This window comes from Cryptotermes secundus, unplaced genomic scaffold (assembly GCF_002891405.2).
Source record: "Cryptotermes secundus unplaced genomic scaffold, Csec_1.0 scaffold1078, whole genome shotgun sequence".
Classification (NCBI taxonomy): domain Eukaryota; kingdom Metazoa; phylum Arthropoda; class Insecta; order Blattodea; family Kalotermitidae; genus Cryptotermes; species Cryptotermes secundus.
In genome coordinates this window covers 487,581-510,092 of record NW_019718282.1, presented here as the reverse complement: position 1 = coordinate 510,092, position 22,512 = coordinate 487,581, and the positions used below count along the sequence as shown (strand labels likewise).

At 43.4% G+C, this 22,512-nt stretch overlaps 1 protein-coding gene across 2 annotated transcripts in view; it reads left to right on the top strand.

Annotated features, from left to right (window-relative positions):
- Positions 1–22,512, top strand: part of LOC111875592 (b(0,+)-type amino acid transporter 1) — a 65,870-nt gene that overhangs the window by 17,347 nt on the left and 26,011 nt on the right. The window contains exon 2 of one of the 2 annotated variants that reach the window (XM_023871955.2): positions 12,105–12,375. The gene's annotated coding sequence lies outside the window, so the exon portion shown is untranslated. Of the gene's footprint in view, positions 1–12,031; positions 12,376–22,512 lie in introns of both variants that reach the window. The other variant, XM_023871946.2, reaches the window with a different exon arrangement.

The window sequence follows — 22,512 nt, the reverse complement described above, 5'->3', positions numbered from 1 at the left end:
GTCAGCGCTCCCCTCCCACCCCTCAGCGGTAACGTAACGCTCGCGTAATAGGCGAGTAATCACCCCGCATCCTGGCAGCCTTGCGCGGTGACGTCACGAGCGGAGCCGAAGAGAGCCGAGCGGAGCCGAAGATAGCCGAGCCCCGTAACCGGGTAACTATGCAAGGCGAATCAACAGCGGTGACGGAACCGGACAGCGTGGCTAGCAACAAGGGTGCCTATTACGTGGCCGTATTGTCCGATCGAGGCTACATAGGGAGAAGCGAAGGCTATTCACAGTCAGTTGTACTGTAACAGTCGCCGAGTCGAGTTGTACTGAGTCAGTCAGTGAGTCCTGGAGCTACCGCCGAGTTAGCTAGCAACTAGTCAGTTGTATTCTGGCATTTGGAGTGTACTAATTGTGATACTGCAGATAGCAGTAACCGTAAATCTGTAATTTGGGTGATTGCAAGTGCGAAAGTGAAATAAAATTCGCTACATCGAATACATCGAGAATTTATTTGTCGCGATATACGCCCGATATGCGACAATATATACAGTATATTTTAACATTTAGAACACCCATTATAATAGTGGTTTCCAAAATGTATTGAAGTCCCTCTGATGATGGTCTCTAAGGGCCGGAACATGTAAGGGCATGAAGAATTGAAGTAAGAAACTCTTCACCAGTCACACTGGACGGAATTGTTTTATCTTTTATAATATTGTTAGTGTGACGGACCAGAATGAAACAAATCAAAAACTGTATGTATTTGCAATACATGAGTTTTGAGAGCATGGAAGGAAACTTATGTGGCCTCTTCTGAATCCGTATATGAAAACAAGAAGAGAATCAAATAGTGTACATAATGCAGATACATATTCACATCTAGTCACAGCATCGAGAAACTGGGCGGCAGATATCAGGAAGGGCCAAGAATGCTTTCTCGCTATGTTATATACGGTACATTATATCTAAATTCCTTTTTTATTTGTATGAAAATTTAAAATATTTAAAAAGTTTAATAAAACGTTAATAGTGTTGAAAAAATATATGATATATAGTGGTAAGCAATATATATGTAGTCCTAGCGATAGCAGGCTTTGATTGTTATTACGTATTGCTGTGTTATTCGTCAGTCACCAGTGAATTTGACTGAGGGACATGGGTTGTACCAACTGCCTCGCAATACATATTTACATAAACAGACACATATCTGTACAAGTAGAACTGTAGACACAGTATATTGTCTACTGAATGTTCTACATTTACTCTATGCACAGTAGAGAACGGCACTGCGTTAAAATTGCAAAGAGGCTTGCAACTTGGAAAAACCTCGACAGTGATATAGACATCGATTGGTTGTAAGAGGAAGGGGGGGGGCACGAAGTAGGAGGCAGCGTATTTGGTTGAGGCACTATACTACAAGCCAGTAGATTCGATTCTCGAAGAAATCATTGGATTTTTCAATTGACCTAATCCTCCCAGCAGCTATATGGCCCTGGGGTCGACTCAACCTCTAACAGAAATGAGTACCAGGAATCTTCCTGGAGGTAAAGGGCGGCCGGCGCGTAAGGCTGGCCTCACCGCCATCTGTGAGCCGATTGTCTAGAAAATGTGGGCATCTCAACCAAGAATTCTACGATTACAAATCTATACAGTGGGAAAGCAGACGTTAAGAGTTTTGCTAGAAACTCCTTGTTCGGAGTTAAAACAAGCGGATGAATGAGGTCATTTACATAATGTGCACAATGCCAGCAAAACCTGAGCATGAGGACATACAGAAGGTCATTAAGAATGTCGGTTTACCGGATCTGTGAATCCAAAACGACTCATTTTGGATAAAAATGAAGCGGATCAAATGTGAGAGTTCACGAGACAGTCAGCCACATCAGCTCATGAAGCAAACAGATGTACAAGGGACGAAACACATTTTCATACCGAAGGCCACAAATCGTGAGATGACGGTTGATGTGCTCGTATCGATGGACGACGCGTCTAGTTTTACGAGTAGATCAGATTTTTCATTCGGTTTCCGTTCCCCAAGATTCAAAGTCAGTCAATTTCATTTCTCGCTTTTCAGTTACAATAATTTCCAGTCATCTAATTCTTCAACCTCCATTTATAATTTCGAAGATACTATTATGGTGACGAGCTTAAGGGCAAGGCACACCAAGGAAGCTGGCAACCGCAACGCAACCGCAACTTCCGAGAATTGCTATCAGCTTCAGTTGAACAAATGTTGCTGAATGGAGCAGGGCAAATTGAGGAAACTACGTTGCCGTTGCGGTTGCGTTGCGGTTGCCAGTTTCCTTGGTGTGCCCTCGCCCTAAGCGGAAGGCATAAGTGCAGGACGACAAGAACGAGTTCGTAGAATCGAAAAGTGAATTGAAAGGGCAAGGAAAGTAGATCTACCTTTAGATTTGTATCGGTTCGTCAGTCATTAACAGTGCCCTCACTAAGTGATAAATTTTTATCAAATTTGGTGTGATTGATCTACGCCAAATTTTGTCGGTCAATGTTTCTATTTTTGTCTAGTTCTGTTTATTTTAAGGAACAGCTTAGCTCAATGAAAAAGGTAAAGTTGTCCCTGTGCGTAACTCATTAAGCACTACGTCATGAAGGCGTATGGAGGAGTTGATAGATAGATCTATATTTTCTTGACCTCGGCACTAGTTGGAGGTGAGTAGTCAGCTTCACGACCCGGCCGCTTTACCTCCNCCCCCCCCCCCCCCCGGTACCCATTGGTTAGGAGGCTGACTGGGCCCCAGAGCAGTTCTGGAAGACTAGGAGACGAGAAAATCCTTGACCCTACTGGGACTCGAACTCCTGCCCCTCGGTCGTCCAGCAAGTAGCCAGTCGCTATGCCGACTGGTCTATCGCAGCTCCTCCTTAACTCGAGGACATAAATAAAGTTCTACATACACTTTCAATCATCTGACACATTTTGTGTTGCTTCATATACGCTAATCCTATGATAACTTTATTACGACACACTATTTCATTCATACGTATTTTGAAGCCTGCATTCCTTAAGAGTTTAATATATTTTTGGAGGTATCTCGCTAATTATTCGCCTGTCATAAAAATGCTTCAATAAACAGTGTACTACCACCACCACCACCACCATCATCATCGTCGTCTTCGTTGGAAAACCGCCTTTTTTTAGCCCTTCCTTAGAAGATTCTGCCGGATTTCTCCATTCCTGGGAATTAGAACGTCCGGTGTTCACCTCTTTCGATTTCGGAACGATAATTTTTTTTACAGAACAAGGTCGTCAGCCTTGCGTCTAACCCCCAACCTGGAGGACCATGTCCCTATGTTTATGACCCACCGCGACAGGGTTGCCCAGTTATACCCCCACGCACTGGGTTCCCTTTTCGTCGCCTTCTGCGACCCGCCTCCACACTGGGAATGTCATATATTTAATACAACTGAGTTCGAGTAATCACGAATAGCCTGTCATAATAATAATAATAATACCTATTACGTGGCGACCACATCGTTAGATTTATCCAACCTTCTGTCACTAATCTGTCACGTGGTTTAAGTCCTTTCGATTAACAGCGCACTGTGCACACCTAGGTCTCCATGGGTAGAGTACCCCAAGCGTAAACGAAACCAGCCCCAAGGATACAAGCGTGCGTTTCGGCCTACTTTCCTTCGCGAAGGAAAAGAAGGAAAAGGTAAAAGTAAAAAAAAGTAAAGCTCTCCCTGTACCAGGCCGTGGAGGCCCATAGCGTTGTGAGACGTTGAGGGTCCCACATTACCTTGACAATCGGCTCAAAGATGGCGGCAAGGTGTTTTTATACTTCACTAACTGAGCACTTACCCCATGAAGGCGTATGGGGGAAATGATATAGAGATCCATGTTTTCTTGTCCTCGGCACTAGCTGGAGGTGAATGGTCAGTTTCACGCTTCGGCCGCTTTACCCCCGGGGAAAGAACCCAAGGTACCCATTCGATTGCGTGTTGGGTGACACCAGAGCCGGTCTGAACGACGTGGTGAACAGAAAACTCTTGACCCTACCGGGACTCGAACTTCGGCCTGTCCACCGTCCAGCCCGTAGCCAGTCGCTGTACCGACTGAGCTATCCGGCTCCCTAAGAAAAGAAGTAATCTAAGGAAATCCTCATTCTGTGTCCCTCTTCCAAATTTGGAACCAGCCAATCGAGTTTCAAGAAATTTGGTATGAGAGCTATTCCATTCTAGGACACCCAAATTTCATGCTTCTTAATTTCACAGAATCAGTAATAACAACATGGCAGTCCGCGTACCTGTGAAATGGGAGGACCACTGCAAGCCTTTGGTTGATATGGTTACGGGATTTCGGAAAGCATACGAATATTGTTATTTTCTTCGCCACTTCAGATCAATGCATTGTAACAGGAAGTCCGTGCAGCAGGAAAGTGGGCTTTATGCAGTGAAATTATGCTATACTGCATGCCACGTTATGTTTACGGCCACTGGTTAGTTGGCCAGACGGCCAGTCTCTCTTTGGTCTATCTCTGCTTTAATATTCTGAGGTCATTAAAACTTGCCGATAAAGATGGAAACAGGTGAACGTCTGTTGTACTAGTCTAGCTTTCTTAAAATAGTCAGTTTGACGAATTACAGGTCCATTAGAATTAAGCCCTCCTCTAGGATCTTGAAGCAGACCTGGATTCATTTCTACCCGTCCTGTACACTATGTAGATTGTCTCTTTGTGATTCGGGATAGTGACTAGCTACTGGTCGGACGACCGAGGGGTCGGAGTTCGAGTCCCAGTGGGGTCAAGAATTTTCACTTCTCCATGTCCTCCAGACCGGCCCTGGGGTTCATCTAACCTCCAACCCAATGAGTGCCGGAGGCTCTTTCCTCGGGGGTAAATTGGCCGGGTCGTGAAGCTGACCACTCACCTCCAACTAGTGCTGAGGTCAAGAAAACGTAGGTCTATGTATTCACTCCCCCATACGCCTTCATGGCTTAGTGCTTAGTTAAGCAGACGGACAGCTTTGCCTTTTACAATGTCTCTTTATTAACATTACTCACACTCCACTACAATAAGATGATTACACATTATTAGAATTACGACATTCAGCCCAATTTTTTGCTATTTATGGCCTATCATTACCGGGGACCACGCTGAGTCCACTCTCCATCGGCGCCTCTCAAACAGTCCTCTCATGACCTTTCAGACGGCACGTATCCCCTCCCTTTTGATTCCAAGAAATCACGTGATATTTTAATTAACTTCGACCCCCACATGGCGGCCTCTTGGGTTGACACACAGACAACCAATTCCGGATTTTCGTAGCTACAAATTTTCCGCACAGCTGTCTCGCCCAAGGACTAGTCACGTGGCCTCAAACCACGCGCACCAACTAATGGCAGGATGAGAATACATCTAGTTTACTCGTGTTAATTGGGGACCGGTTACACATTTTCAAACTCATAACGCGTAAATATCCTCACATCCTATTCTAAATTAATAAACCTTGCAGCTGACATGACGTTTTAAATAACATCTGAATAAATATTAATAATGATGATGGTGATAAACTATACACTACAACAATTACAATACGGGAAACTTGGAGACATAATATCAGGCGGCCAGTTTCATATTCAGTGGAGCATGCCCATTGGTTAGGTAGCCATCACAATTCTTTCGTGTTCTGGATGCTCCTCGTTTCCGCTTAGCCTCCAAAAAATTGTCTTTACTTCAAGTTTCTGACTACAATATTGTAGGAATGTCTCACCTCCCAATGTGAGCTACATGTGCCGAGCATCTCACATGCCTTGAATTGATCATCCAAATAATATTTACGGAGGAATTTTCAGCAGCAGAAGTAACAAGCAACTATGGAAATATATTGTTACGTATATGGGTTACCGTGACGAATAATTGATTTGATGATGGGATTTATTGGATACTCACAAGTCGTAGCTTTAAGTAACTATAACACTCTAACGGTTACTGTAGCTATAGCAAAAAAACAAATTCCGTGACTTTAGTCCGCAAGCGAATTATACCGACCGAGCGACCGTCGCTTGTCGGCGAAGTTAGTGCCAACTCTAGCCGATTGAGGGTGTCGCGTGGTCAGCGCAACGAATCCCCACGGCCGTTAATTTCGGTTTTCTAGACCGGAGCCGCTATTTCCTTCAAATAGCTCCTCAATTATCCTCACGAGGCTGATTAGACCCCGTTCCAGGCCCACTACTCAAAAAATCTGGTAGCGCCGGGAATCGAACCCGGTACTTCTGGATCTATAGCCAGTAACTCTGACCACTAAACCACAGGGGCGTAGTAAGAAGCAACCATGAAAATATATTGTCAAGCTTATGGGTTACCGTGACGACTAATTGTGGGCTCTAGATTTGGTGATGGGATTTATCGGATACTCAGAAGTCGTAACTGTAAGGAACTATAACACTCTAACGGTTACTATAACTATAGCACATAAAATAAAGTGAACGTCTGTTTGCTTAGTCGTTGCTTGGTAACACTTCAAATACTGAACTGCATTGAACGATGTCTGTCAAATGAATCTTGAAGAGCCTTTAGAGTCTCTCGAATTGGATCTGGATCTCTACTTTCTGAAACTCTCTCTGGCTGTCTGAATCTCGGAATGAATACAAACCACCAAGTCGAACCGCTGGCTGTACTCTGTTATTCTGTGTTGCCACGAAACGTGTGACAATCTTCCGGACAACGTCTTGATTTATACAAGCGCATTCGTTGCCGCGGAAACTTGTTTCAGCTAGCCGTTGTCTAGCAACAGACGTCTCTGTTGTGCTTTTCTGATTACACATTTCCGGCTTTCACGCGTCATGTTACAATATTAAACGAACGTTTCATTGAATAATAATCACGATGGAAGGGGTTAATAAATTTCGAACTACCTGAAACTCGATATGAATATTAGGCCAAGAGAGGACACCACAGTAAATAATAAAACATGAAGTTCACGTGAACTTCTGACGTTGGACCACGTCACTACACAGCTGGTATATAATATGCATACGAAACCATACCGTCCATGCATTTCTTTACATTATTATAATTTCGTAACACACATCTGAATGCTATCGAAATGTGCCTGACTACGCCTAACAATACTGCAATACTTTGCTAGTAAGGAAACAATGGGCTTCCACGTTATCGCACTGAAGTATGTATCGCATTCAACAATTTGCTGTCGAAATGTCATTAGCAGAGCCGGGGTAGTACAATCGGTAGAGCGACTGGCTACAGGCTGGACACAGAGGGGTTGGAGTTCGATTTCCGGTGTGCTAAGAATTTTCTCTTCTCCACATCGTCCAGACCGGCTCTGGGGTCCACCCAGCCTCGTATCCAATGGGTACCGGAGGCTCTTCCCCACAGGTAAAGTGGCCGGGGCGTGAAGCTGACCACTCATCTCCAACTAGTGCCGAGATCAAGAAAATGTAGATCTATATATCCACTCCCCCATACACGCCTTGATCGCGTAGTGCTTCATTAGTTAAGCATAGTGACAACTTTACCTTTTATGTCATTGGCAGTATTGAAATATTATTAGTAGTAGAAGTATTATTCAGTTAAAATGGATCTCGTTAACCTTGCAAAAATAAAGAATCAACATATGTGTAAACCAGTTACAATTTAACCCAGAATGAAGTCAACTGGCATGCATTTTTTCAGTTTGGCTGGAAATTTATAACTGGAATTATGCTCGTCTAAAAAAGAAACAGTCAAGGCTACACAGAGATACACGTCCGAATGGAAGAGAGAAGCACGAAGTGGGGGAAAGGAATAATCACTTGGAAATGTAAACTCTTGTTCTGATATAATTCAGACAGTTAAACCAATGGTTATACATTGGGCTGGACATGTAGCATGGACAATGTAAACATGATTTTACTTTTTATTGCTAATGGGGTGGGACTAAGTCCTTGTACTGCGGCCACTTCTGGCCTATTGTACCAGCCCCAGATGATAGGTGAGGGTGATTGTGTAGCAATTGATGGAATGAAGATTGGCAGGGGAAACCGAAGTACGCGAAGAAAACCTGCCCCAGTGCCACTTTGTCCACCACAAATCCCATTTGACCAGACCCGGGATCGAACCCGGGCCGCCGCGGTGGGAAGCCAGCGACTAACCGCTTGAGCTATGGCACGGCCATGTAAACATAATACTCAACGTGGAGTACCGAAGTGCAGATAATATGATCAAATTGAACTGTATCTTAAGGAACTGTCTTGAGGTATAATAGGACTAAAATCTCTTGCGATGTGTCTAGTGGAGAATTTGTGTGCTAGCTTTGTTAAGCCTGCTGAGTTCATGGAGAGACTCGTATTTACAATGACAATCTTTTGAACCTATATACTTTACGAATAATTCCATGCTGCTAACGCCGTGAGGTCACGAATTGATTGCTTTATTCGTTAAATCCTAAACTTCCAAAGTGTGCTCCATGGAGTTCAATGGTCCACGAAGGCTTTCCTAGTGGCCGCGCCATAGCTCAGGCGGTTAGTCGCTGGTTTCCCACCGCGGCGGCCCGGGTTCGATCCCGGGTTTGGTAAAGTGGGATTTGTGGTGAACAAAGTGGCGCTGGGGCGGGTTTTATCCGAGTACCCCTGCCAATATTATTATTATTACTATTATTATTATTATTACTACTAGTGAGGTGGAATGAAGTCCCTTCTACTGCGGCCACTTCTGGCCTATTGTACCAGCCCCAGATGATAGGTGAGGGTGACTGTGGAGCAATTGGTGGAATGAAGATTGGCAGGGGAAGCCGAAGTACACGGAGAAAACCTGCCCCAACGCCATTTTGTCCACCACAAATCCCATTTGACCAGACCCGGGATCGAACCCGGGCCGCCGCGGTGGAAAGCTAGCGGTTAACCGCTTGGGCCTGCAGGCCTGCGCGGCCTGCCAATCTTCATTCCACCAAATAATCCATTATCATAATCACCCGGGGCAGGCTACAATGGGCCAATCAGTGGCCGCCGTGCCGAGTGAACCCAGTTGGACTCCACCCCCCACTAAGTGAATTAAAAAAAGGGGGGCTTTCCTAGAGATCCGCAGATACCTTCTCCAATGACGAAATGCAATTGTACAGAGTTCTTGATGAACGAATATTATATCATTAAGAGGAACAGGAAGTTCCCTTAACCGTCAGATACAATGAGCTGGAAATGTCTCCTTGTAGGGCGACGGTTAAAATAAGGGAACTCAAATAAATTTTACAAATTATGGTTCGAAAACCAAACCAGAGTTCAATTTACGCATTTTTCGTTAAGACACATAAGGCGTTTTCTTTAATTTAGTCCAGTTTTCTTATCTCTGACACTCCACGCAGCAACTGACACTAGAAGAATAGAGTCGCTGCTTGAGCTTGAAGACTACACGCCTAGACACAGATCCCTTACATACGTACATGTCTCTCTGAAGGGGAACTGCCGCTGCTCTATCTAAAAACAGAATAAATTGAGTTCAGTCGCGTCAATAATGCACACATCCAGAAAACCTTCATATCTACTAGGGTCGGTATGAAATTTTACCAAACACAGCACAAAAAAATCTCGTTGCAAGCTGACCGATAGCCTAACTTCTAACTAACTTCCAGCGGCCGAGCCCTTCTTGAGAATCTGCCAGTTTTTCAGCTACTCAAGAACTTCCCAGCATTTTACGGAACCCGAAGGTTCATTACCGTGTTCACAAGAGCCCTACACTGGTCCCTATCCTGAGCCAGATCAATCCAATCCATACCATCCCATCCTATCTCTCTCAGATTCATTTTAATATTGTTCACCCACCTACACCTTGGTCATCCTAGTTGTCTCTTTCCTTCTGACTTTCCATCAATATTAGTTAGTTAGTTATTTAGAGAGGGTGGGTTTCCCCATGCACCGCGACCAGTTTGATCTATTGTGCTTCCCTCTATGATATTCTACCAGTCCCTATACCCTACCGATAAATGGTGCGTACCATCAGTCCCGCCGAGCAAGCGAGTTCGGCCACTTGCTTAGCGGTGTCTATAATGCTTCCCCCATCTATCAGAGGCCTTAGAGACTATTGTTGGGCGGGAAACGTCCTGGAATTTGGCTCAGTGATCCCCTTTTGGGATATGAGGTTCTTTTACGTGCCGTAAAGTTACGACACGGGACACACAGCTTAAAGTCCCTCCCGGAGGACTTGTTCCCTGAATTTTTCCGCCCTTAAAAATTCGACGACCTCCGCAGGGTATCTGAACCCGCGTACTACGAGTCATGAGGTGGGAACGTTACCTCTAGACTACGGAGGCCGCTTTTCCCATCAATATCCTATATGCATTCCTCTTCTCCCCCATTCGTGCTACATGCTACCTCATCCTCCTTGACTTGATCATTCTAATTATACTTGGCGAATAGTGGAAGTTATGAAGCTCCTCATTATGCAAAGTTCTTTAACCTCCTGTCAGTTAATCTCTCTTCGGTCCAAATATTCTCTTCAACACCCTGTTCTCAAACACCCTCTGTCTATGGTCCTCCTTTAATATCAGAGACCAAGTTTCACACCCATACAGTACCACAGGCAAAACTATAGTTTTATATATTCTAATTTTTACTTTTTTAGACAGCAGACGAGAAGACGAGATGTTCTCAACTGAATGGTAGCAAGCATTACCCGAGTTCAATCCCCTCTTAATTTCCTCCTGAATCAGGTTTCGATCTGTTGCTGTCGTTCCCAAATATCTGAACTGTGCCACATTTTCAAAGAATGTGTTAGCTAATTTTATGTCATGATTTTGCCCTGCATTCTGGTGACGGTACAGCAATACACTTAGTTTACTTCTAGACGAACCTCCTTACTAGCGTCAATTTGAGTTTCTGTTTTTCTCTTTACGGAAATAAAGACGGTCGAAGTGTGAAGCTGAATACGCACCACCCCAAATACCAAAATCAAAAACGTCCTCGTTCAGTTTCTACAGGGAGTATGATTGATATTTGGACCCCTTACCCCTCCAATCTGGTGGCCGCACGTGATGTCGCGTAGCACGGGTTCCCGACGCCAGTGCCAGCTGTTCCAGACCAGAGAACGCATCACCCGTGGACGTGGTCAACAAAACATCGTCATGTATCGAGACTATGGGAGAATGTAGATAATGTCCCCTCCTCTGAAAAACAGATAGTTCGACAGATTTCTCGTGTTTCGACCAATAATTTTCAGAATTAACAATTAGAAAAATAAGGAAGTTTCAAAGTGAAGTGGGGGATTAATGTTACAGAAAATATCAAAGAAAAATCTGTAAAGAATTTAAAATATTTTGAACAAAGTTCGATACTTGTGGGAGACCACAGCATAGGATTTTCAGAAGAAAAAAAAATCCAGTGATTTAAGCCTACACGAGTAGGCCGCACCATAGCTCAAGCGGTTAGTCGCTGGCTTCCCACCGCGGCGGCCCGGATTCGATCCCGGGTCTAGTGAAGTGGGACTTGTGGTGGACAAAGTGGCGCTGGGGCAGGTTTCCTCCGAGTACTTAGGTTTCCCCTGCCAATCTTCATTCCACCAATTGCTCCACAATCACCCTCACCTATCATCTGAGGCTGGTACAATAGGCCAGAAGTGGCCGCAGTACAAGGGACTTAGTCCCACCCCACTACAAAACCTACATGAGAGACCACAAGTACCAAAAGCTTAATTGGACAATCGGGGAAGAGAACGAGGAATATCTTGAACTCGCAACCAACGTCCAAGTTTAACAACTAAATTTGACTTTCACGTTGTTATTATCCGTCCGTGTAAATGAATTCACATACATTTTGAAGAAGTTTTAACACGGTATCCGGTTTTCATGAAAAGGTGATGAAATAGAAGAAAGAATTAACCTGATACGTTCAAGTCATTCCAACTTCTACAAACCTACATCCGGGTTATTAAATTCTCCCATTACAAATATAATGTCAGCATTTAAGGAAAACATCAACACCAAAGAGAAAACGTATACCAAATCGCATCATTAATGGAGCGAAGAACATAATATGATTAATTTGATAATATTAAAATGTAATTCTGATTTCAACAATTAATTCTGAACCTTCCAGCAAGCTACAGTTTTTTAGAACTCTGACACTGGGAAGCTGAGCGTACAGGTGTACTTGTGTTTCTGGAACACAGTGCAGGTGTTCTAATCTCCGTGTGGGTGGAGTTTAGTGACGTCGACGCGAATGTTCCTCTACTACGGCTACTTCAGAAAATCCGCGGCGGAGAGGATTTTTCAAAGACGTCTGCAAAACAACTTAGACCAACAAGATCTGCTGACAGGACCGGACTATCACAGGTGTGTCTGGAAGAGGAAACAGGAAGGAAAGGCAGAGCCGGAAGAGAGGACAGGACCACAGAGACCTCGTCGCAGCACAGGGCCTCTACGTTGCTTCCGTCAGCAAAGGTAGGAACGCATTTATATTGCAAATTATCGCTAACACCAAAGCCTGCCATTGCCATCCGTCCCCTGTCCTAACACCCATCTTCCATGTTCTCGAACCGGTCTTCTTCCAAGAGGACTTCCACTAAAGTTACGTCCGTTCTACACCCGCAACAGATGGGATCACATGTAACGAGAAGCATTTACACTATAACATTTTTTTTATTTTAAAATAATTTTACACTCTACTCAATATACATAAATAGAGTAATTAGTAAAAGGGATGGGTGTGTGTAATATTGAAGCAGGTATCATCCTCCGATGATTATCTGGTGCTTATCTAATGAGATCCTCTAGCCACATTCTGTTTAGTCTTCTTTCTGTTGCTGGTTGCTTGAAGAGGTTTCTTATTAGTTGGTTGTTGTTTTGAGTGGTACGGTTTTTGTGTGTCTCCGCGTATGCTCTGACGACTTCTGTTACATATGGTATGCTTAGATCATTGTGTAAGGTAGCGTTTGATATGTACCAGGGAGCATTAACTAGTAACTATAACATGAATCACGTTTCTGGCTCTTACTCTCGTTACCAGATATCTCATTTTGAAACATGCCGAATCAATTACTGCCATTAAATGGATCTATATATTTCAAGAAACTTGAATTCCTCGAATAATATTGTCACATGTCTGCTGAGAGCCGGAATTGAAAGCCAGCACAGACAGCCGTTGCTTGGCAAAGGCTCTGTAAACAGATCTGTTGCTATGCAGGAACTTCTCATTATGCAATTTTCTCTGTCGTCCTCTTTTAGATCCAAACACCACCTCAGAACTCTATTCTCAAATACCTTCACTTGATAAAGCTTTGTTAAATAAATGAATAAACAAGTTTCAGTGTAATCCCATCTCTCAAAGTGTACACATGTACTGAGATTGTATGAACTGTTCAGATATTATTCGAGGACTTAGCGAATTTAATCGCGTAACATGTAAACAACAGGCCGCAGACGTAATTACAAAACAAGCTTATGCATGGCAAGGTCGCTCATTTGAGCTGTATCTTGTTTGGAGTTGGAAGATGTCCAGAAATTGTTGACATAGGTGCAGCAAACACTCTGAACAGTAGCACTCACAGAGCAAAACTTAACGATTCTTTGGGCTCGTAACTCGCACTAAAGCAATCGGCCAGTGATACTCAACCCAAGGACTGCAAGTTGCAGCCGATCGCGACATCCCTCAGAAATGGGAAGGAAGAATCGTGTTACAAAGTCCACATCTTTGAAATACAGACATTTCTCACAATTTAAATAATTTAATATATCTTCTCAAATTTTAATTGAAAATATTTATGTGGATGACTATGACATCTCTTCTATTTTAATATCACATAAAGGAGTTACTCCGTATTATCCCAGCACTTTACCGTACCCGAAGGATCACTCACTACCAATTGCTCCACAATCACCCTCACCTATCATCTGGGGCTGGTACAATAGACCAGAAGTGGCCGCAGTACAATGGATTTGTTTTATTATTCTTTTATTGCTAGTGGGGTGGGACTAAGTCTCTTGTACTGCGGCCACTTCTGGCCTATTGTACCAGCCCCAGATGATAGGTGAGGGTGATTGTGGAGCAATTGGTGGAATGAAGATTGGCAGGGGAAACCGAAGTACTCGGAGAAAATCTACCCCAGCGCCACTTTGTCCACCACAAATCCCACGATCATTTTAGGCATGGAATAAAATTGGTTTGAAGGCGCAAATACGCCTACAGGTTGATGATCCCAAATTTCCCGCAAAAGCAGAAAAATAAAATTAAAAGAAAATGCTATGTTACATGCCAAAATATACGTGAAAGTGCGTTTCTTACTTCGCCTAATCCAAATATCAAAGGATTTTACACAACAATAATTAAAAACTGTGAACACTTAAATTCTCTTTAAGACACAGAGACTAGAATAATCCATATTTTGACAATCATTACAAAACACAAACAAATAAGATGGTACGCAAAATTCTATTTTGGATGTAACGTGTAGTTTCAGGGAAATATTGTGCGTTCAGTTCGCATTGAATTCAAAGGTCACGTAAAAATCTATCGCAATCTGTTTGGACATGAAGCCTTAGAAGTTTTTGTCATGTAAATTCATAATGTCACATGTTCATTTCATTAGTGTTCAAGTCAGTACAGTACAGTACAGTACAGTACGGAACAATATGCAGTCTGCCTGAATAGATGCTGGCATCTATAAACATGTTCAACTCGTAAATATTAATTGGCTTTATGAAAGCGATGAGAGTATGCATGTATCGCACGCATTTCTTAATTGTGTTGTTAGTCCTCACTTGCTGCATACGGTCACTATCTTCTGTGTTATCTCAAAATGACTTCCGTCCTTCGACTCTGCCTAAAATAATGGCAGGGTTCCAAGAATGTTCCCTTGGAAATTTTTAATTTATTTGTATTTCTCAATGAGGTTGAGAGCCGGGATAGCGCAGTCGGTACAGCGACTGGCGACTGGCTGGACGACCAAGGGGTCGGAGTTCCAGTGCCGGTGAGGGCAAGAATTTTCACTTCTCCATGTCGTCCAGACCGGTTCTGGGGCCCACCCAACCTCCTATCCAATGGATAACGGGGGTATTTCCTCGGTGGTAAAGCGGCCGAGGCGTGAAGCTGATCACTCAACTCCAACTAGTGCTAAGGTCAAGTAAACGTGGGTCTATACATTCACTCCCCCAAACACCTTCACGGCGTAGTGTTTAATTAGTTACACACAGGGACAAATTTACCTTTACCAGTGAGGCTTCTCATTATGGTCCTTTCCCCACCGTTCTTCTATTTCCCCCCTCCCCGGTCCAAACATTCTCCTCAGCTTCCTTATTCTCCAACCTCTCAATCTATGCTCTTTTCTTTGGGCAAGAGACAAGCTTCATACCCATATAAGAAGTACAATATAATGCTCTAATGTTTGGTTCTGTATGTGCGAGATGGGAAGGAAAGTAGGCTGAAACGAACGGCACCAACCATTCTCGGATTTAATCTTCCAATTCCTAACTTTTCGCGAATATAATTTTATGTAGTTCCAAAATATTTTCGAAGGATTGATCAAGTTATTTTTACAGTCCTGCATTCTGGTGACGATACGTGGAAGTGCATTTAACTCAGGGTTATAACTGCCCCTTCCTTATGGCAGTGAACATTTGCACACGTGACAGTGTGACGAAAGGAGGTGTGAGCTGGCCAGTTGAACGACAGAATGCACCCGCCAGGACCACAAAATAGATTAAGACATTTTACAAGTCAAAAGAGAATTTTCAGAAGACAAACTCCACGCATACAGAAATAACTTGTTTCAATTCGTCTAACGGATGATAACAGGTTCTCAAAATTATCCTGATGCATCATTCAAGAGGGGGGCATGCGAATTCTGAATTTAAAGAAAGTGGGAGCCAAAACACGCCACCCTTATCTGGAACAATTTCATTAGCGAACAGCATGATGGTTCTAGAACCTAATATACGAAATCCGAAGAAGAACAATACTGGTCGTGCCAATATAACTAACTAACTAACTAACTAACTAACTGTCTTCATGGAGCTGAGCCCTTCTTGAGAAGCCGCCAATTCTGCAAATACTCAAGAACTTCCCAGCCTTTCATGGAAGCCGAAGGTTCATTACTGTGTTCACAAGAGCCATCCACCGGTCCCTACCCTGAGCCAGATCAATCCAATCCATACCATCCCATCATATCTCTCTAAGATCCATTTTAATATTGTCCACCCACCTACACCTTGGTCTTCCCTGTGGTCTCTTTCCTTCTGGTTTTCCCACCAATATCATATATGCATTCCTCGTATCCCCCATTCGTGCTACATGCCATGCCCATCTTATCCTCCTTGACTTGATCATTCTAATTATACTTGGAGAAAAGTACAAGTTATGAAGCTCCTCACTATGAAGTTTTCTCCAACCTCCTCTGACTTCATCTCTCTTCGGTCCAAATAGTCTCCTCAGTACGCTGTTCTGAAACGTCCTCATTCTACGTATGTTCCTTCCTTAATGTCAGAGACCAAGTTTCACACCCGTATTGCCAATATATTCCTCTGAAATGCCGGTGTTCTTCCACCGGACTATAAGGCTTTACATCCCGGAAGATACTAGTAACCGTAGGAAGAACCTCAAATCCAACAAAAATTGCTCTTATTTCAAGAATCGGTTTGTTTCCATACAGTAGTGCAGTACAGTACAGGAAATTTCTTATGCTTATATTGGTACCGGATGCATATTGATCTGTACTGCCTTATTCATTTGGCATGAGCAATGTTTGTCTGAATTCTTTACAAACCGAAAAGCACATCGCGCAAAAAGCAAACTATGCTTCAATTATATACACCAACCTGATCTTGACAAGGCTATGCCTTATCACACATTACAACGAACCGCATATCGATTTGTCAAACACACTAATAGGCCTATCGCTCTACCCACAAACCAACTGTCAACCCACAGCGCAAAAAGAAGCGTTCCTGGTTTATTTTCATGTATTATACCAGCGCTTTCTTTTATGAGCTAAGGAAAACCTCAGTCAGTAGGTCTTAGGGTAGAGATTCGAGTCCGAGTCCGTCGCAATAGTGTCACGTATAACTGAATAATTGTGGATTCTAGATTTTATAATTGGATTTATTGGCACTTCGATTACAATCAATGTTGATTATAACAACTCACACATTGAACTCCTGGATAACGAATCTCTCGCTGCTGTCTGAATCTCCAGCTGGCCTCTAGTCCGCCGAAACCTGGATCTCTCTACTACACTCTCTAGTACGGCTGACTCCTGCGAGTCGAGTCGAGTCGAGTCATATGTTACGACCGACGGTCAGTCGGCCAGTCTGTCTTGGAATAAAGCACCCATCTGGGGCTTACGACCAGATTTTATTACTGTCAGACAGTTGCGGGTTTGTTGATGTGAGGCGCTCTCTCTGACGAGAGGACGGGTCTGTTGTTTACAGTTGCTAATGCCCCTCGCCAGCGCAGTCACTCTCGGTTCCGAGCCCCGTGGGACTCGCGACCATATTTTACTGTCTCAGATTCGAATCTTCCCTTTTTGTCGCCTCCTGCGAATGAATTACTTGCCCTCTTATGACCCGATGTGGACCGCAAACAGAAAACACACTTGAACGATTCGTCTGTTGTAATCTGCCTAACGGCTGCCACGGCAATGCGTGTTTATCAAACTGTTGTCCAACAACGGTTGGTTCCGCGTTGTCAGGGGAATGTGCCCAGTGAAGCGCCGCCCAACAGATGACCATATTCTGGCTTTCAGGCGTCATGTCACAATATAAAGAAGGACACAGAAATCAGCGGCCACGTTCGGTCCTCGCAGTTAAGTAAACGCTGCAGTCTACAGGGCGCTGTTAAATGATTCGCGAACCTGCTTCTGTACTACAGAGATATGTCGCCGGAAGTAATGTGCTTCAGGCAGAAGAAGTCCCAGGCTCGACTTCTGCTTCTTCAGAACTCTCAATTTCTCCTTCGCTTTTCTTCCTTCTTCCTTTTTTTTTTTCCTCCCTCTCTCTAGCTCTCCTTTAAATTTTCTCTCTTTTCTGTTGTCTTTCGTTCTTGTTGTCCGTTATCTGCTGTTTACTACAAGGATTGATGCATCAGTGATTAGTATCTCACTCTATAAACCGAAACTAATTTCAACATCGCTGTCTTCTTTACTGTCGAAATTTGGGAATCCCCTTACACTCACTATCAACCTGTCATGTGTTTTATCAAGTGTTATCAATTGATGACTTGTTGGGGCAGTTTCCAAGGGTGAAGAGGTAGAAGCATTACGAAACAAGACGTTATATAAGGAAGGGAACGCAGTCTCCATTATTATGGAATTTATTAAAATAATCAGTTACATTAACATAATTACAGCAGCACTACCTACACTACACGTACTCCGTGAATAGGTTACTGGACAGTAGTCAAGGCAAACTGACTCAGGTATGCGACCTGTAACTTCTATCTTAAACATTCAGTGATGTTACGTGTACATTTTTAACGAAATGTTAGTAAAATGTTCTGCTGATAGCTGACTCTGTGACCATCTTAACCGAATGACGAGGTTGAGTGATTAGGACACGGGCCATTCTTACTGAAGTCTTCCGTAGTTTTCGTAAGTCTCCTCAGGCAAATAAAGGATAATACCACATAACGCGCCGCAACATCTTCAACACCATTTCCAATTAATACTTCAAAATCAACCTTCTGTTGCACGTTGTACGAATTAGCCTAACTCGATGTTTCAACACCACTAATACTAAAGCCAAATTCTGAATATGATCCTGAGCCAGTTACATCTACCTTGCATCCTAGAAACCCATCTCCTTAAGATCCACCTCTGTATTAAAATTTATTTCACTCTCAATCGTCTGAGTGAACTTTCGCCAAGAGTTTCTCCAGCGAATGTCTGTACGCCTTCCTTCTATCCCCTATCCTAGCCACATGACTAGTCCAGTCACATAAGCTGTGTAACTGGAAAACATTTTTAAATAACCACAAATTAACCAACAATATATCTGCATTTATCATAAATGATGGCGAGCAAGAAATATTAAAAGTGTAAAAATAGACATAAATGGAAAATTAACAGAACAAACATCTAAATATTTACTCAAAAAATACTATTTCAGAACAGAAAAAATGGACAAAGTTAGGAAGATCCAATAAAATAGATGACAATGTTAAAAGAAACTGTGGCATACAAATGTCAATGGCAAAAATAAATAAACAGACCCTGCATATTTACACCAGGAGTTAACAATTACGTGGTCTGACAATTAAGTTCGCGAACTCGTCGCCGTGTGCTTGCCGTGACAGCAGTGAAAAGAAACCTCGGTATGGTTTAATCACGTTGGCATATCAGAGTTTGACAGCTGTGTTGTTGTTGATCTATAGCAGTCTCTTTTTGAGTGGCGTCTGTTATTGTCTGAGTGTGTTTTGGTGTGCCGTCACGAGAATGTCGCCACAAACATCATATTTCTTTTTAAACTTGGCAAGAGTGGAAGCGAAATCAGAGAGATGTTACTACAAGTTTAAGAGGATGAAGAAAACGGCAGTTTACAAGCGGGTGACACGTTTTTCTGAGGGAGTAAAATCTGGATTTTAAACAGAAATAAATCCCATACGTGGAGGTAACAAAATTGGGCTTCCTGACACCACTACAGGACTTCACTAAATTACAGAGACAAAGAAATTCTGATATCGGAGAAAGACTGAAAGTTACTAACACAGTTGAAGAGATACGCGGTTATCAACAAATTTGGAAACCAACTCGAAGTAATGCAGAGATCGGCTTCCACAATTGAGTCTCCGTTCCCGACCAACGCGACGTTGACGAGACAATGATCATCTTGGGATTCATAGGAATAGGGCTTAAGGACCCGACACTGCAAATTTAATGACGATGCCGCTGATCATGATGACGACGACGATCATCTTGAATAAATGATCAATGACAGGATTATGTAGAACGAACTCCGAAAATTCAAAACGTGATTGGTGAGGAGCTACGTTCTACGATTATCCACATAAGTATCACCAGTGTATCTGGAATTAAATACTACTTAGTATTAAGATTAAAAGTTCATTCTTATTTCAGTGTCCGTTTTTTTCCTGGCATCATTTCGTACAACATACGTTATTTGTATTTTCTGAAGAAAAGTTGTGCTACATTGTACCACTGTATACAGAGAGAACAATAAATATTGTGACCGAACACCAGAAGTGCAGTGTGAGAAGAAACATGCTTTGGTATGGAACGGCTCGGTAAACACGTTCTCGCGGCAACGGATCGTCACGCAACACTAGAGAAAATGTTTGAAGCGGTGTTTTCTATGCGGTCCACGCCGAGACTATACTCGTATAAGGAGAAATATACGTAACCCTGTGAATCGTAGGCGTCCAAAAGGGAACCCACTGCCTGGGGGGTTAACTGGGCCACCCTGTCCCTGTGAGATATAAATACGGGGACATGGGTCTCCAGATTTTGGAAGTCTCAAATCTGAGAGTCTATAATATGGTCATGAGTTCAGCGGGACTTGGGATTCAAGAATTACTGTGCTGTCGAGGACGAGCAGAAATTGTAAACGACAGAACCGTCCTCTCATCCGAGAGGGCGCCCCGCATCACCAAAACCGCAACTGCCTGTCAGGAATAAAAACTCTGGTCTTGGGCCCCAGACGGTTGCCTGACACCAAGACAGACTGGCCCACTGGCCGTCGGTCGTAACGTAACTCTTTTCAGTTATAGCAAGTGTCACGTAACTTCGAACAAGGCTAAGAGTAACCTTGAATGCGCAGAAGAAAAATTTCAGACAAGGGAGTGGAGGTGTGAGAAGTGACAGGCGGCCAGTGGAAGAACGAGTGTTAAGAAACTCCTCCCACCACAAGCTATGCGCGGGATTTGACTAGGAATGCGGGGCCTTGTTCAAAGTTACGTGACACTGTCTTTACGTATAGACAGTCGTGGTCAGGAAGCCTATGTGAGGGCATTTAGAACGGAGTTGTGACAGACAGTCACCAGCGAGCGAGGACAAGAGCCGCTGAACAAGGAAGCTGAGGAATCTGCATTGTTGGAGCCGTTACCAGGTAATAACTACTGAAGACGAAATGAGAACACTTAGTGCGCGCTGTAGTGAACTGTAAAGTGCATAAATTACGAGTTAAACGGTCAAAATTTCTTGTAATTGCGATTTATAAGAGTCCAATAAATCCAAATAAGAAAAGTAAAACTATCCCTGTAACAGGCCGTGGAGGCCCATAGGGTTGTGAGACGTTGAGGCTCCCACATTATCTAAACAATTGGCACACGGATGGTGGTGAGGCTGTCAGACTTACGCGCCGGCCGACCTTCACCCCCAGGAAGATTCCTGGTACTCATTTCTGAGAGAGGCTGAGTCGACCCCAGGGTCACAGTGCGGCTGGAAGGATTAAGTCAATTAAAAATCCAATTACATCATCGGGAATTGAACCTGCGACCTTCCAGCTTGTAGAAAATGTCTCAACCCTCTACGCTACTGCATGCCACCTCAATAAAGTCAACTGCCAATACAAATCTCATGTATAATCACTTAATGCGAGACAATATTCATGAAGCACACATCAAAATGTAACTTAGATAATTCCAAAGCCTTCTGAGAAGTTGCGTTTTCTTAATGGATTATTTATTTCTCAGTATAAAGCGATTTTTTTCTAAGTCACTTGCAGCTGTAAGTTGCACATATGACCTTTTGTTTCCTTAATTCTGCAAGATATTAATGATGGTGATATAATAGTTGTTTCCACTGTAAAGTTCTAGTATTTAGAAGTGACAGTCCAGGGAAAGCTGCGCAGTGGATGGGCAGGTCCATTCGTGAAAGTTGAGGGGTGTTGTGATTAGTCATTCGGCTGCATTCAGTGCGAGCAGACGTCCCAAGAGCGTTCTTCCTTGTACAGTCAATGTTACGGCCCAAATTTGAGATTGGAGATGGTATGGTATTACCCAAAAGCTAGAGACTTGCGAAAAGAGTTTCGCAGCTATTGCCGTAAATTGTAAACACCAGGACTGGTAATTAGGTTAAGAATGTGACTGCACAGCAGGTCTCTGTAATCGCAGAGCAATAGCTTACCTCACTCGTTCACTGGATTTACTCGTGAGAGACTGCTTACACAGCAATAAGACGCAAGGGGTCCGCCCACAACCACCCAGGAGAGCCAATGAGGAGGTTATTATGAGGATTGAGGGCACTGAGGGGGAGTCACCTACCCTCTGTCGTCAGTGCCGAATCAGCGAATTAAAACGATAAATTAGGGAATTTCGGGGGATTTGAATCAAGTTCTATCACAGAATATTCAATTGTCAGCCGAAGGCTCTCTTCAACATGGGTCTGACCAGCGGAGGCAGTGGGCCGGCATCTTGTACTACAGGTGGGTTTGTTTACGCATAATAGGCCATGCCGATTGATAATATCGTTGTTTCATAGTATTGGTGATACGGTGTGTTGAGCTATTGAATGTGCAATTTCCCGTGTACCCAGTGAGCCCTGAGGGTAGGATACCAGGAACATGTAAAAGCCTAGGATAGTAGTCAGGCAAATAAGTGATTTATAGTATATATATCAAGGTTAGGGTTAGTGT